The sequence below is a fragment of the Dipodomys merriami genome, unplaced genomic scaffold (assembly GCF_024711535.1).
Source record: "Dipodomys merriami isolate MVZ:Mamm:240054 unplaced genomic scaffold, mDipMer1.0.p SCAF_265, whole genome shotgun sequence".
Classification (NCBI taxonomy): Eukaryota; Metazoa; Chordata; class Mammalia; order Rodentia; family Heteromyidae; genus Dipodomys; species Dipodomys merriami.
In genome coordinates this window covers 772,978-790,575 of record NW_027204104.1, presented here as the reverse complement: position 1 = coordinate 790,575, position 17,598 = coordinate 772,978, and the positions used below count along the sequence as shown (strand labels likewise).

The window sequence follows — 17,598 nt, the reverse complement described above, 5'->3', positions numbered from 1 at the left end:
GTAAGCCAGGCCCAAAGAAACATAGGTCCCAAGGTTTCCCTTATTACAATAACCAGTGTATGTCTTGAGTCAAGCAGAAAAGGTCAGACAAGTTGATGTTAGGGAAATGAACCCTAAGATATGTATTCAAATGCTTTTTTTTCTTTCATGCGATTGTTTCTAACAAATTTATAAGATTATTTCTTTGTTGCTTTTTATGTCCCTCCCCCATTTTATAACCCCTACTTTCACTGTATTTGATGTCGGTATAATTTGTGGAGGGGAAGGGATAAAAACAAATCATTTAAATAGGTATACAGGTGGACCCATTGCAACAATGAGATGTACAAGTCATTATGTCGAAAACAAACTTTACAACTTTGGTGGGGGGGAGGAGGATTGGGTGGCGGTCAGGATGAGGATGAGAAGGCTACAATGCTTGATAAGAAATATACTTATTATCTTGCCCACGTAATTGTAACCCCTCTGTACAGTATTTTCACAATAAAATAAAAAGGGGAGGATTGTTATGAGGAATCTGGGTTAAGATTCAAATGTACTTGTGGACCTGGGATAGTTTATCTTGAAGAATAAAGTTAATAATAATAATATAAATAAATAAAGAGTTGATGTTAAGGTGGTGCCATAGCTCAGTGGTAGTCATTGCCTAACACACAAGACTCTGCAGTACCACAGTATGTGTGTGTGTGTTTGTGTGTGTGTGTGTGTCTGTGTGTGTGTCTGTGTCTGTGTCTGTGTGTGTGTGTGTGTGTGTGTGTGTGTGTGTATTTCATAACTGGTTGAAACTTGATGAAACCAGGTGAAAGCTTTACACCACTTTGGATTACATGTTCATTTCATTACATTTACATTATTCATAAATGAGTTAAGATACTAAACACAAAACATTTTAAACTATAAAAAGAAAAATAGTAGACAATTTCCCATTGTGACATATGCTCTAAAAAATACAAGATTATTTGCGAAACAGAAATTTGTTCACTTTCAAGGATCCAAAGATTCCCAGAAAGAAATAATATTCTGCAAAATGTTAATCTGTAAACTAGGAATTAAAAAGCATGTAACTAAATGATGATGGGAAGGAAGATTAAGAGAAGAAACAGGAACTAAGTGACATAGGGTTGACTGTATTGGTTTATAGAATATGCAAAGTGAGAACTTCACATAAACAGAGGAAAGATTTTCCATCAAGATATATCTTTGTCAGCTGGAGACTTGACAGGTTAAGATAAACTTAACAGATCAATGTGTCTTCATCCTAATTGGAACTGAAAAAAACCCAGTAATAAATGTTTACCTATCTACCAGGTCAGCACAGGCTACACACAGGAACTCAGAGTCGCCTATATCATAAAACAGTGAAAAAGCTATTTACTACAGTTTGGGGAGGTCCTTTATCAATTTTATGCTATTCTAGTAATGGCTTAATCTTTTAGCTTTGCATAAAAGATTTAAAACTGCCTTTTGAATGACCATCTATTTCACAAAGATTCCAGAGTTTAAACTTTTCACCTCTGGCTGCACAGAATGAATCAGTAGTACCTGAAATTTACTAACCACTTAAAAACTAGGTATATGGAATGAAAGGGTACAGAATATAATGCAACACAGGCAGGTTTCAGCAGCTCAGCGTGACATTTAGCCAGTGATACAAATGAAACATCTAGGTGACATGGAAAGACCTAAACAAATCTAGCAAGGTGCTTATTCTTAAACCAAACAGAAGGAAGTTTGACAGGTGAACGAACACAGCAACACTGTTATTTCAGAGGTCAGAAGATTTGCTGTCCAAGCACGAGCTATGTCTGTACTTTCTAACATGCTTAATGCATGATACACACCACTATGTGCACAAGTACACAAACTTACACGCACACACATTGAAAAACCAGTTGCTTTCATTCTAGTAATTTTTATCTTTAGATGTTGTCTCAATTATTCAGAGTATTCTGAACTGTAAGAGACTTGAAAGCAACTATATTATCTAACAGAAGAAAGAAGAAAACTAAATTCCCATATTTTGGTTCTTTCACTATATTCTCAGAAGGGGATTTCGATATATATAAACATAAACTGCAGACTGTGAGTGTCCTGTAAATGTACAAGTCATTTTTACTTTCTTTCTTTTTTTTTTGGTCGGTCGTGGGGCTTGAACTCTGGGCCTGGGCATTGTCCCTCAGCTCTTCAGCTCAAGGCTAGCACTCTACCACTTGAGCTAGAGCACCACTTCCATATATATATATATATATATATATATATATATATATATATATATATATATATACACACATACATATACATACACATGTATACATATACAACATATGCATGTATATACATGTTATATATTATGTATGTATATCTACATATATGTTATATGTTTTATATATGTTGCATGTGTTATATACATGTATATATGTTATACATACATGTATAAATGTTATATACATATATACATGTATGCATAAACGTGTGTATATGTGCATATATACATAAGCATGTGTGTATATATACATATATACATGTATACACACATATATACATATACATATATATATACATCTATATCTTCTCCTGAAGTTGCTTTTTAATCAAAAAAATGTTTAGACTTCAATTTTGTTAATTTTTTTGAAGAACCAACTCTTTGTTTTGTTGATTCTTTCTATAGTTTTTTTGGATTCTAATTCATTTAATTCTAATTTAATTTTAATTATTTCTTTCTGTCTACTGGATTGGGGATTATCTTGCTGCTCTTTTTCAAGGAGGTTCAGATGTCTCATTAAATTGTTGGTTTCAGATCTCTCCAATTTGTTGATGTAGGAACTCAGAGCTATAAACTTGCCTCTGAGTACTGCCTTTCCTGTGTCCCAGAAGAGCTGGTAATTTGTGTGCTCATTTTTGTTGAATAGCATTAACCTGTGAATTTCCTTTCTAATCTCTTCCATGACCCACTCGTGATTCAGCAGTGTGTTGTTCAACATCCATGTGTTACCGGACTTTCTTTGGTGGCTTTTGGTGTTGAGTTCTAATTTTATTCCCTTGTGGTCTGAGAGAATGCAAGGTATAACTTCAATGTTTCTGAATTTAGACAAGTTTGCTTTGTAGCCTAAAATGTGGTCTATTTTAGAAAACGTTCCATGTGCTGCTGAGAAAAACGTGTATTCTGATGTGGTTGGGTGAAATATTTGTTAGATGTCTGTTAAATCTAGTTGATCTATGCAGTTGTTTAGATCTGTGGTTTCTCTGTTGAGTGTTTGCCAAGTTGATCTATCTAGTGAGGAGAGTGGTGTGTTAAAATCCCCAACAATTAATGTCTTTGGATCTATGTGGGATTTGAGGGAAAGTAGTGTTTCTTGGATAAATTTGGGTGCTCCGTTGTTTGGCATATAGATATTTAAAATTGTAATATCCTCCTGAAGGAGAGATCCCTTAATTAGTATGTGGCTACCTTCTTTATCTCTTCTCACAAATTTTAATTTAAAGTCTATTTTATCTGATATTAGGATTGCAACTCCCGCCTGTTTATGGGGGCCGTTTGCTTGGTAGATTTTTCTCCAGCCTTTAACATTGAAAATGTGTTTGTTTTTATGGGCAAGATGTGACTCCTGAAGGCAGCAGATAGAAGGATCTTGTTTTTTAATCCAACTAGACAGTCTATGTCACTTAATTGCATCGTTAAGTCCGTTAATGTTGATAGATAGGACGGAGAGGTATTTGGGAGTTCCTGCCATGTTATCCACCTTCTTGGGGGCTGCAAAAACTGGGTTCTTCCTATGGTTCTTGAATTCTCAGTTTGGGTGCAGTGTCTTGGCCTTTTTTGTGGTCTTGCTGGTTTTCTCCTCACTCCAGTTAAAATGGCAAAAATCAAGAACTCTAACAACAACAGATGCTGGAGGGGATGTGGACAGAAGCGAACCATACTGCATTGTTGGTGGGAGTGTAAGCTTGTTCAACCACTTTGAAAAGCAGTATGGAGGTTCCTCAAAAGACTTCACATAGAGCTCCCCTATGACCCAGCAATCCCACATTTGGGCATTTACCCAAATGCTCACAAACAAGACCACACTAAAGCTACCAGCACAACTATGTTTATTGCAACATTATTTACCATAGCTAAGATATGGAACCAACCCAGATGCCCCTCAGCAGAGAAATGGATCAAGAAAATGTGGTATATATACACAATGGAATTCTATGCCTCCATCAGAAAAAATGGCATTGCCCCATTTGTTAGGAAATGGAAAGACTTGGAAAAAACTTATATTAAGTGAAGTAAGCCAAGCCCAAAAAAGCATAGGTCCCGTGGTTTCCCTTATTTGTAATATCTAGTATATGTATGAGTGAAGCAGAAAAGGTCAGATAATATGATGTGAGGAAAATGAACCCTTAGATATGTATTTTAATGTTTTTTTCTTTCATCCATTTGTTTCTAATGCATATATAAGATTATTTCTTTGTTGCTTTGTATGTCCCTCCCCCACAGTATAATCCCTGCTTTCACTGTATTTGATGTCGGTATAGTTTGTGGAGGGGAAGGGGAAAAACAAGTTGTTTAAATAAGGATACAGCTGGACCTGTTGCAACAATGAGAAGTACAAGTTGTCATGTAGAAAACGAACTTTACAACTTGGGGGGGGGAGAATTGGGGGGAGAGAGAGGATGGGTATGGATGGGAAAGGTAAACAAAGGAGGAGGCTACACTGATTGATAAGAAATGTACTCACTATCTTACCCATGTAATTGTAACCCCTCTGTACAGTATTTTCACAATTAAAAAATTAAAAAAAAATTTGGACTTCAAAGATTGCAGAGGCGCACCTAGGAGCTAACTGAGATATCATGAAGAAACCAGTTTTAGTGTTCCAGTGAAAAATCCAAGGCCGGAGAGTCACCCAAGTGAGCCATCATAGTACAGAGAGTTTGGCCAGAGAGGAAAATTTCAGGCAGCCTGTTTAAGGAGGCAGATTTGAGCATACACCAGTGACCGAGGTGGCAGTGGCTGTGGCTGCCAACATAACAGTAGACCGAGCCTGAGGAAAAGGTGACAGAAACAGAGTGCAAGCAGCTTCTATTCACTACCAGTGTGAATTTACCAGGAGCAAAAATCTTCATCCTGCTGACCACAGATAGCCTGAAAAACCAAGGGAAGGTAAGTACCCAAAAAGGCATTCCCATTCCTTCTCACAAAACAGAGTTTGGAAGGTAGCTCTTCCCCTATCATCCCAGAAGAATGTCATCTTTCATATTGGCAAAGACGGAGCCAGGGAAGCCAGTAGATACCTCAGGCCTTAGAATTAGGCACTGCTGAGCCATTCAACAGTGCAAAGCAACCCAACCACTGGCACTCAGCTCCATACTGGGGAAAGTTGACCTTTCCAGATGGGGGAAGGACCATCCAAGGCAGGGCAACTTTCTTCACAAACAGAGCCAGAGGTGGCCCCACCCTCTGCGGCATGGCAGCAGCAGCTCTCCATGCTGCAGGATGTTAAAAATAAATAAATTCAAAACTGGAGAGTAAGAGAAAAGTCCAGGACTAGATGCATTCACAGCTGAATTCTACAAGGCCTTTGAAGCAGAACTCAATTGATACTACTCCAACTCTTCAATGCAAATGAAAGTTCACTACTAATCTCATTCTAGGAAGCCTGCACAACCCTCATCCTCAAAACAGACAGGGAATCATCAAAGAAACAGAACTCAAGACCCATTTCTCAGATGACCATTAATGCAAAACTACAAAATCCTGGCCAATCAACTTCAACAATTCATCAAAAAAATCATACACTATGATCAAACAGGATTCATTCCATGGATGCAAAGTTGGTTCAATATACACAAAACAATAAATGTAATACATCACATCAACAGGAGCAAGGATAAGAATTACATAGTAATCTCAATAGATGCAGAAAAAAGATTTGACAAGATCCAACACCACTTTATTAAGAAAGCTCTGCAGAAACTAGGAATCCATGGAATGAACATTCCTCAATATAAGAAAAGCTGTGTATGACAAACTTACATTATAACTTATACTATAACTAGTATTATACTTAATGGCAAAAGTAAAGCCATTTCCTCAAATTTCAGGAAGGAGACAGATTGTCCACTCTCTCCATTCCTCTTCAGTATAATATTAGAATACCTAGCTAGAAAAATAAAACAAGATGCAAACTTTAAGGGGATCTAAATAGAAAAACTCTTCCTCTTAGTAGATGACATGATTTTGTATTTAAAGAATCCCCTAGACTCGACCCTCAAGTTATTCGAGCTGATCTGAAACTTTGGCAAAATGGCAAGGTATATAAATTAACCCTCAAAATTCCGTGGCTTTTCTGTATGCCAACAATGAGAGTAACCCTATATCCTCAAATAGTTATACTTTCTTTCTGTTAAAGCAATCAAACTCCTCTCATTGCTCTTTTGGAAACATGTAGTATATATTTCCGTAGTCAGTCTACCATGAACACTACAAGTTACTTCTACTGAATTATTACTCTCTACATATGGAGCAATATTTTTCCATCTCTCCATTCCCATTCCTAACTTCTATTTCTTATAAAATCACTGTTCTATTCTCAATTTCTGAACATTTAAGTCCTACCACGAGTGAGATTATGCACATTTGCTTTTTTGTTCCTGCCTTACCTCACTTAACATGATTTCCAAAGGTCACAGTAATGTCAGCATCAAAGGCCAACACTGTTCCAACCACAATAGAAAACAGTTCTATTCGACGTTCTAAGTAGGTGAGTGACTAGTGTCCCTCCATAGAAAACAGTCACAGCTTCTGGTTCTAAACCTTTGAAAGGCAACTGTAGCCAGAGAATAGGATGAATTAAGCAGTTAATAAAATTTAAAATCCCTACCTAATTCCTAAGTAACATATTAACCTCAGATTCCTAATTAGAAAATGCATGGCTTGCAATAAAAGCATTTGCTATTAATGAATGTAAATTATGCAACCAGTTTAATAATGTTTAACTATTGAAACTAATATTGAAACATTTGTTTGCCCTCTTTCTTCACAAGTTAATAAAAAACCAAGTAAATTAGAGCACTGTGACGTATCTCAATTGAAGAAAGAAAATCCTTCCTTTTAGAATGACTAATGAAACTTGAATTAAAATCAACCTCAAAGAAATTATGAGTGAAGGGGCTGGGAAGGTGGCTCAGTGGTAGAGCACTTGCCTTGCATTCATGAGGCCCTGTGTTCGATTCCTTAGCACCACATAAGCAAAAAGAAAAAAGCCGGAAGTGGCACTGTGGCTCAAGTGGTAGAGCAGTAGCCTTGAACTGAAGAGTTGAGGGACAGTGTCCAGGCCCAGAGTTCAGGTCCCATGACCGGACCCTCTCCTCCCCCCGAAAAGAAATTATGAGTGAAAACTATTGTCTACACTACTCTAGAAGACAAAGCCAATTTCAGTGTAGAACTTTTCTGGCATACAACAAATTCTTACAGTCTCACTGAATTATTTCACTACTATAATATCCTAGGTGTTACATATAGAAGGCACATAGGATGCGTATACAAATAAGAGATGGTGTTAATAGTCCTGTAGTTAGACTTTTCTTCATGTATCCCATTTCAAACACATCTATCCTCAAAACCTTACCCATGGCTGCACATTGGTGGATATCCATAAAGTAGGCAAAGAGCTCTCAAGAAAATTCCACAGCAAAGTCAGACTATGCTCAAGAAAACTCTTAAAACTCATTTTAATAATATTTTTTTCATTTCTCCTCAGTACTATTTCCAAGTTCCTTCCAAAATTTTCCCTTGTCCTTTGATTGTCACCTAATTAAAACTATTAGTTAATGCACCTAATTCTACGTTTACGAGCCTATAATCATAAATTTAGAAGAGATGTTATAGATGTTCAATACATTTTCCTAAAATTGAACTACACACTATGGAAGCAATAATATCAGGGAAATCTCTAATCTTTTGCCAACCTAATTACTTCCTCAATGTTCTAGTGTCAGACTATTTTGAAAGAGCTATATAATCCATTCCCTGAGAGCTTCTATCTACTGATTGAATCTTGCCATTTGAAGCAGATATCGTGTTCTATAACTTTGTTTTCCTAGAGTTTCAGAAAACATAAAATTTTAGCTTCGTTTCCTATAGCACAATAGGAAATTTCTTCCTATCTTGATTTCATTCCTCTGAATATTCTGAGACAACCTTATACTTCTTCACTAAAAGCTATTGTTGGGTTGAAACTGATGCCATCCCTTTCACCTATTAGACTCATTTTTGTAACTTGAGTGCACATTTACTGTATGGGTAAGCCCAGGATATTTTTGATACTTGGTGCTAAGTAAAATTATTCTGCTCCACAGTGAGTGAGATAGTTAACAGTTCTAAATAGAGAATATAACATTTACCTCTACAAAATTTAGTCATTTCATCCTGTTCAAATTTCTTGAAATTCAAATTCCGTAATCCAGCATTAAAAATATAAGTAAGTCACTATTTAAACTTACGGAGTTAGATTTGCATAAATAGGTAAAACATTCATGTGTGTGTGTGTGTGTGTGTGTGTGTGTGTGTGTGTGTGTGTGTGTGTGTGTGTGTGTTAGAAAACATTGGTTTTCTGTGGTTTTTGCCTTTTCTAAAAGTCCATTATATATGTCTAAAAATACTATTTTAAAAATACAATAATAAGTAGCTTTCAACTGCTATGGATCTTAATATTAAGACTCTATTAGCCTTTGAAATTCTAAATTTAGTCACATATTGTTAATCTAACAAAACTATGTACACCTTCTTTGGAATTAATCTATGAATTAGCAGAGTATGTCAACATATATAGAAATAAAATTAGTTCTATTATTAACTTCATCATGTAAATCATATTAGTGATTACAATGTCATGTGCAATTTCAGAAGACACATATGATTTTTGGTAAGATTCTAGAAGTCATTGATAAATACTCAACAACCAGCATAAAGTCTTCATGCTCTGTGCCAAGCAAGTAAGGTCTAGTTAAAGTGTGATGGGAAGAGTCAGAGTACAATATATCCTAAAGCCATCCACAGCAATTCAGAGCCAGTAAGTCCCCCAAGATTATTCATTTTTTTTGGTGGGGGGAATCTGGTCATGGGGCCTGAACTCTAGGCCTGGGCACTGTCCCTCAGCTCTTCAGCTCAAGGCTAGCACTCTACCACTTGAGCCACAGCGCCACTTCTGGCTTTTTTCTTTTTGCTTATGTAGTGCTGAGGAATCAAACCCAGGGCCTCATGCATGCAAGGCAAGTGCTCTACCACTGAGCCACCTTCCCAGCCCAAGAATATTCATTTTTTATGTCTTAAAAATAACCTGAATTTCAATGGCTTTGCAGTATCCCACTGTATTTGATTTCAACTAGAATTTATGCCTGAAAACTCTTAACTTCTAATGTTAAAACATGTTAGTTTTATGTACCCAAACATTTTCTTAGTGCTCCAAATGAGGAGTTCTGGTCCTCTGACCTACCCCATGAAAAACATTGTGTGGTCAAATAAGCAGAAAATCTATTCCTTTTGGGTATCTATAATCCTCTTTGTCTATAATCCTCATTAGCTTTCTGTTTAAGATGGGTAGAACATTCCTTAACTCACCTAACCATATTAACTTTCCACAGGCTACCCTCAACATTTATTAACATTTCACTGACCTACAGAAACGTGGGGAAATTTTTACTTCTTTTCTTTAGTTATACATTTATCCCAGTACTATTCCATAGAGCTCTGTATTTCATATTTTAAATTTGTCCAGATTTGTGAAGAAATCCCTCCTCTTCCTTTAAGACCCTCTAAAGGTTAGATGCACATACTATTTCTTTTCTAAAAGAAGTTGGCAATATAGGTGGGAAAAAGAAAGTTTAGTGATAATCCTTATCATCTGAGACACTGAAGATCTTTAATTACTTGGATCTTTCTAACATATTCAGAGAGACTCAGAAAAGACATCAAAACAAAGAGGAGTCACCAATACTTTCTGGAAGTCCCTTAAAAGCACTAAAACCCTCATTTCTGTTTGGCTAAGAAAAATTCCCTTTCTCATTACCTAAAATGCTTGACCAACCTTACCTCTCTGAAATGAGGGTTTTTCCCCCCCTTTTATTAAAAAAAAACAGTCTGTTACAGATTATTTTGTTTTATTATTTGTAGTTTTTTCCTAGCTGTTCTGAAAGAAAAGGAATTTCCAAAACCATAGAGAGCTAATGCTATTTTTTCAGAAGTACACAGCAAAGAAGAATGAGTTTATAAATAAAAAAAATGTTTTGACAGGACATGTGACTTCAAATTCCAGAGTTGTTTAGAGCTTGTACAAAGTTTTTGATAGACTGATAGAATCAAAAGATGGTAAAATTCTTTAAATGACTCTATGTGTGAAAGGATCCATTTGAGAAAATAATCATAGGTTAGCTGAAGAGGGAGGGAAGGAACAAATATCGAGAGTTCTTTTGGACTTTACCCTGAAGCAAGCCAAGTAAAACGAAATGTTTAATGAAATCTGTCTAAATCCAACCAACACATGCAGAAAAATGCCAAGAGGTCACTCACCCGGGGATACTACTAATGGTGGGACAAGTAAAGCAAAGGATGGACTTAATTCTGGGGTGATTTGAATCATAGCCACAATTAAAGCTTCAGTACCATGTCAAATACATTTCAACACTTTAAAATCCTTTGCTTGCATAAAGGTTTTCAAGTCAACTAATGACTAATGACTACGTGGAACAAAAGCAATGTATGAGAATTGCAATTATCACCACAACAAAGGAAAGAAAGCATAGGTGATATTAATGACCCACTGTATAGAACTCACATTAATTTATCTCCATGAGTAAATGAAATAACTTCTTAAATGTGACTCCCTGCCAACATTCAAGCTCAATGCAATCGATCTTTCACACTGTAACCAGAGGAACCTTACAAACCTCATCATGGTTATTTCCCTACCTAAATAATGTCACTAGCATCCTGCTTCTCCAGAACTAAACTACAAATCACTGGTTTAACCTGAAAATCCTTCCCAGTTTCCCTTTGTCCCACCCTCTTCAGCTACATCATTTGCCCTAACTTCTCCATCCTCACCCCATTTCCACAATTTATCCAGAACTCCACACATAATACACTTCTTAATTTTTTCATACCTGAACCATTTCATCAGCTTTCTCTCTTCTTGGATTGCCTTCCCTTCATTGCATCCCTTAGGAAATGATCTGTTGATCAAATTTATGTTCAAAGATCATTATCTCTTTAGAGGTCTTCTTTGCTCCCCTAGGTCAAATTAATGTTGATCTTCTTGTACCCACAGGAACCCCTTACAATAGATAATAAATTCTAACACATTAACATTATTAAGAAATGATTTTCTAGACATAGTTTTACTCAATTAAATCCTAACAATAACCTCATGAGGCTGGTACTATGATTATTATCATCAATTTTCAAATAAGACAGTCTGAGATATACAGACACTGAGTGTTCTAGATGAGGTCATTCAAGCATTCGCTGACAAACACAAATTTGGATACAGTTGGTCTGTCCCATTTAAAGATTATCCCACAGTTCCATCGCTTGAGGTTCTCCTGGGATCAAGCTAAAAAGAGAATCCAGGGCTTTGTTTGACTAGAGGTTCCATGAGGCAGTAGTCAACTTCCATAGGAAGCCTCAAAATCAGGGGGAAGAAAGCAGATCCATGTTCTAAAATGGGCGATTAAGTCAAGCAAACCAAAGAGATAAGATTTCACAAGCCCTCAAATAAAGAGCAAATACAAATGTCAGAAACTGGGCTCTGAAATAAATAAAAAGTGAGAATAAGTCTGGTTCCATAAGCAGGGTAATTTCTAACTCCTTATGTCCTGAAAAATGAGTTAGGAGTTCTCCCTTAGAGGAAGTAGAAATAAATCTATCCATGTGCTTCAAAGTGTCAGAAAACTATAAACTCCCCCTTCAAAGCTTCTTCACTTCCCTGTTCAGGATAGAGGAGGTCAAATTTTGAACAGCTCCTCACTGGCCTGGGCAAGGTTCTCTCCCATCTGAACAGCACATTCCCCATACAGCAAAACAAGAACCACAGTCATTTATTTATAAATCATAGACTACTCAATTTTAAGTTTTCTGTGCATGATGCTGGGATTAACTTCTTGTAATTGCTAAACAAGCACTCAATACTGAGCCAAGTCCCTAGCCCTCATTTATAACTTTTATCAGCTTGCTATTTGTCTTAATTGGCACTGCATTTCAGGTCAAATTTCACCAAATTTCTTCAGCAATATCCTTGTTCCCTCTGGCACCCTATTCTGCAAATTGCATTTTTCTTCACAGATTTAGTGGAAAAGGAACACATTTTTTAGGACCCTACTCAAATGCATTTTTCTTCATGAATTGTTACTTTTTCAACTTTACTGAAAGTAAGCTGATTCTCTCAAATTCCTATACACATTCTTTGTACCAATTAAAGGTATTCTCTGTATTTTTTATGTCAATAGCCATGATTGATGATTCTATTCCCAGTGCAACTACCACTAATACTAGAATCTATCTCTTTTTTTCCTGTGCTAGAACTGAGTTTCAACTCATGGCTTGGAATTCTCAAGTTCTCAGTTGACCATACCTTCACTTCCAACATTTTTCTGATTAGTTGAAGGTAAGAATCTCACTGATTTTACTACCCCAAACCCCATGATTCTTAAACTGAGCCTCTTGAGCAGCTAAGCTTATACATGTGAGCCCCCAGAACCTGGGTTCACTTCTTAAGAATATGCTATGGGGGCTGGGATGGTGGCTCAGTGGTAGAGCGCTTGCCTTCCATGCATGAGGTGCTGGATTCGACTCCTAAGCACCACATAAGCAAAAAGAAAAAAGCTGGAAGTGGTGCTGTGGCTCAAATGGTAGAGCACTAGCCTTGAGCTGAAGAGCTGAGGGACAGCAATCCAGGCCCCAAGTTCAGGCCCCACAATCAGAACACCCCCCATCCCCCCCAAAAAAAAAGAATGTGCTATGTGCCTTTACATATAGTCACTTATTCAGCAACCTGAAATGCAGTTGTTGTTTCATGTCAGTAAATAAGAATAACTTTGAAAAACTATGAAATAATCTTTTGCTGAAAAGACATATTCTTTTTTTTTTGGGGGGGGTCCGGTCATGGGCCTGAACTCTGGGCCTGGACGCTGTCCCTTAGCTCTTCAGGTCAAGGCTAGCGCTCTACCACTTGAGCCACAGCTCCACTTCAAGCCTTTTTCTTTTTGCTTATGTGGTGCTGAGGAATTGAGCCCAAGGCCTCAAGCATGCAAGGCAAGTGCTCTACCACTGAGCCACCTTCCCAGGCCTGAAAAGTCATATTCTTATCCTTATTTTATAAACAAGAAAACTAAGATACTAAATTATTGACAATCTTGTCAAGTTGACACAGCAGTTAGCCGTAGAGATGTGAAGTGACTCCAGGCCTGATTTCTACATACAGTTATACTTACTGTGTGCTGACTCACTTTTCTTGTCTCCATGTAATAAGGCTAATATCATGTGGACATGGACTGAAAGCAGAACAAATTATAATCAGTAGAAAATGAGTCTCTCTTCTGAGCTGAGGCATTTTAGAGTACAACCCTGGAAACCACAAAAGAGAGAGCCTGGATCTAAAAAACACATTACACAATGCAGATGTGTTTTACATCAGACCTTCAGAAAGCAAAAGACAAACCAGCGATGATCCCTTAGTTCTCTAATTTGTTTTTCTTGTTGTCAATGCTGCTATAATAGAGACTCTCAAACCTAGTTTCTCAACTCTAACTCTACTCCAACTTCTCATTCAACATTTCAGAGTATTTTTCAGCTAACACAGGCAGAAGAAAGAAGAGAAGGAAATGAATACAGTAAAGGCTACTAGCTTCTTCACATGGAAATAAAACAACAGTGAAGCAATCAGATAGAATATGTGAGGAACTCATGGAGAACTTCACAAATCCTATAGTACCTCAGGTGTAATCTCAGATTCCACAAGATCATCTCAGAGTAAGAGAAGAGGACTGAATGCAAACAAGTTATGCAGTTGTCTTACTCCAACAAAAATCTTTTCTAGTCTTTCTACCTATACTACATTTACATATTAGTTTCATTTCCTGTGTATCAGGAAATCTTGTCTAACATTGGAATACAGAGACTAACATTGGAATACAGACTCTAACATTGGAATACAGGAGTCAGAATAGCTTTTAGAAACAGCACAAATTCATTCATGGACTTCTTTATTTCAGTTTCTATAATAGTAGGCATTATCCTCTCTACTGCCTTTCCTATGCATTGGTCATAATACATACACTCTTTCCAATACTATTAAATTTAGAAATATTAAATGTGTTTTCCTCCCTCCAAGCAAATTCACCATGGCAATTTACACTACTCACAAAAACCCAAATATATACACATTAGTTAATGGCAGTATTTCTCACAATGGTGAAAAACTAGAAACCTCAGTGTTCCACACTAGTTATATTATTGTATTTTCTATAAAAGATTATTTCATAGTGTTTTTAAAGTGATTCTTCTTTACAGACATGAGACAACCACATTTCAGGCTTGTGAGTAAAATTGTAAATTACAAACATCTGTATTTTGATTCTATTTATGTGTGTGTTTGTATATATGTCTGAGGACTATTTTGTGTATGGAAATAAAGAAGGCATAAAAATCTGCTTCAGAATTTTAACAGTTCTTTATTATTGATAGGTTTTGAGATGCACTTCACTTCTATACACTTCTGTGTTGCTTCTGTTTTAAATGTTCATATATCTTTGTGTATATATATATATATATATAAATGATTTTATATATATATATATATATATATATATATATATATATATATATATATATATATATATAGGATTAGAGATATAGCTTAATGACAGTGCTTATCTAGCATGCTTAAGATACCAGGTTCAATATCCACTAGCACAAAAATCACAAATGTAATACAGATTCATATTGGGAAAATGTTTAAGCTGTATCTTAACTGCCACTTTTCAGCACACCAAAATTTCATTCAATGGATACACAAAGTGAAATAAACTAAGGTTAGCAATTTAGTTTACAGAGATCATTTCTACCTAGTTTCTATAATCAGAATGTTGCCTGTTATTACTCAATCTATGATGAAAATAATGAGGTTTCAAAAGTACATTCAGAGTTAATTCTTTCACTTCAGATTTCAACATTAAACCATCAAGGTAGATTCTACATATAGACCATAATTCCAATGAAATCTTGGGTAAAAATCTTGTTGCAGAATGAGTTCCTAAGTGATAATGGTTTTCTCTTTCTGACCACATTTCCAATTTATGAAGTCATAAATGTAACAGTACCAGAAATCTTACTGGCTGTCAAATAAAGAAAAAATAAGAGAGGCTCTAAACTATATTTGTTAACACACCAAGCAGTATATCAGACAAGATATTGTAAAATAAGATCTATACTTTAAGCCTCTTTTACCAGTTAAAGGATTTTTTTCAAATAAGAAAGTAATAGACAAAATACACCATCAAGTTTTCTATTTTAAAATCTAACCACCAGAATTTACCAACTAAGATTGAAAAATAGAAGAATAAACAGGAAAAGGTTCTAAAATCCTATTGGAACAATAACCTGTGATATCACGGGTTATTCCACCAGAGTATGAATGAAGTTTTATTTTAGGGCTAGCCCATCCATTAAACAGATGCTACATTAAACTTAAAGTTGCTTAATAACAAAGTATTTGTGTCATTGGCTATTCTGGTTAAATACACACTATGTTCATTATGGTTAAAACAATAAATCTTAATTTGTACTTTAAGTCATAGTTCAGTTGGTTGCATAGCTATTCAGGAATGCTCTCATTCATCTAAATGGTGACTTACAGAGACAGGATTCTTCCATATTGCAGTTTAACATTTGGAATATGTAGTTTCCAAGGTTGCCACAGAACAGATGCTGGGGAATAAAATACAGGATTTTATGGATTGAGCTGGAAATTGCATATACCATTTACAACTATGTGCTGTTTTCTAGAATTTAACCATATTATTTTACCTTGCTCCAAGAAAGGATTGAAAATATAGTTTATGTACCTAGGAAGACAAAATTGATTTGTGAACATGAGGAATGCTGCTGTAGTTTGATGTTAACTGTTCTTTTTATCTTTGTAGAACATATTAGATACTATGGTAATTTCTTTCCTTTTCTGTATGCCTCAAACTTATGTGGCAAAGGAACACTCACTGCTCTAAAGTATAGACCTAAAAGTTATCTCCAGCTTCTCCCTTTCCTCAGTGCTCCCACAGTCATCAACATTCCCGTGGCTCATTTTTTTCAGCCTATTCCTTTATCACCAGCACCACCAGCTCACGTGTTCAACTAGCCTCTCCTGGAAAGAAATCTCTGCCTCCACTCTGACCTCAACCACAATTTTCCCACCCCATCCATTGTCACTTCCACCAATGCAGAAACAATAACAAATCTTTCTTATCCTAAGACATATTACCACTCTCCTTACCTTTACACTTCAGTAGGTTTACTTCAGGCTCTATAAACTGAGACAACTAACTTTTTGATCCTTTTGCTCAATATTATAGTTTAACCAGTTGTATTATATTCTGACTCCAGGACGTCTTTACTGTCTATATTTTGCTGCACCCTACTTTCCAGACTCTTGTTCTCTATTACTTAAACATATGCTTCTGTGGCAGAAAAACAAACATTTTATTCTGCTGAAAATTTTCAGACTATTTTCTTCTAGTTTCAGGGAATAACCAATAAATTCTCATCATCTAAATCACCTATCTCCATAATGGCACATCAGAATTTCTTGATCCTAACTGTAAGTTGGTACTTACTGTTGAGCCTTCCTCTATGGTCACATTCTCCTTATTCTCCCCAACTTCTAGTAACTACAATTCTATTCTCTGCCACGCCGACCCCAGTAGAGTCTGCTTAGCATGGGAAACCATCTATCAGACCATGATAGGGGCCTCGAGACCTATCTCTGAGTTTTGGGACTTCACCGAAGTCTACCTCGGAGAATAGGGCTTCTAAGAGGCCTACTCCTGGGAAAAGGCTGGCAAAACCCCTGGAAAAGATGTGTTTCTGCCTATCTTTTCCTCATAAGAGTGCCTATTAATCTTTTACTGCTTCTACTGCTCTTTGTACTTACTCATTGTCAACGTTCCCTTATTCAAAGCTCTTTCTTAAGAGTGTTGACGACTCCAATATCTGATGAGTGTCTTAAAAATATGACTAACTCACCAGAGTTCAGTGCTACCCTGAAACCCCTCTTATGGAGGCTAGTAGACAAGTTATAAGTAAATATAAAAGTATTGGGGGTTTCACAAAGTCACTCCAGCAGAAGGAATTGTAAGAAATTTACAAAAAGTTGTAGGCGCGGCTAGAACAGAAAGAATGTATGGCAATTGCTGAGATAACTACTTAGGAGAAAGAACTTCCTCATTTACTAAGAGACTTGCTAAATCTAAGTCTCCTTGGTGCTTACTATTAAAGAAGAAACAGGAAAGATCTTAATGGGACAGTTAAGACCTCTATAGAATAAAGTAGTGGTTAATTGGTGA

At 36.3% G+C, this 17,598-nt stretch overlaps 2 long non-coding RNA genes across 4 annotated transcripts in view; both read right to left on the bottom strand.

Moving 5' to 3' along the window:
* The window catches only part of LOC138837176 (uncharacterized), a 46,237-nt gene extending 39,421 nt beyond the window's left edge, over positions 1 to 6,816 (bottom strand). For all 3 annotated transcript variants that reach the window (XR_011375218.1, XR_011375216.1, XR_011375217.1), the window contains exon 1: positions 6,649 to 6,816. This is a non-coding gene — a long non-coding RNA (uncharacterized lncRNA). The remainder of the gene's footprint in view (positions 1 to 6,648) is intronic.
* Positions 6,817 to 15,657: 8,841 nt separating this feature from the next.
* LOC138837174 (uncharacterized) lies at positions 15,658 to 16,935 on the bottom strand. Its single transcript, XR_011375214.1, has 3 exons — positions 16,870 to 16,935; positions 16,067 to 16,104; positions 15,658 to 15,967 (listed from the first exon to the last, which is right to left on the bottom strand). It is a non-coding gene; the product is annotated as an uncharacterized lncRNA (long non-coding RNA).
* Between the last annotated feature and the right edge of the window lie 663 nt (positions 16,936 to 17,598).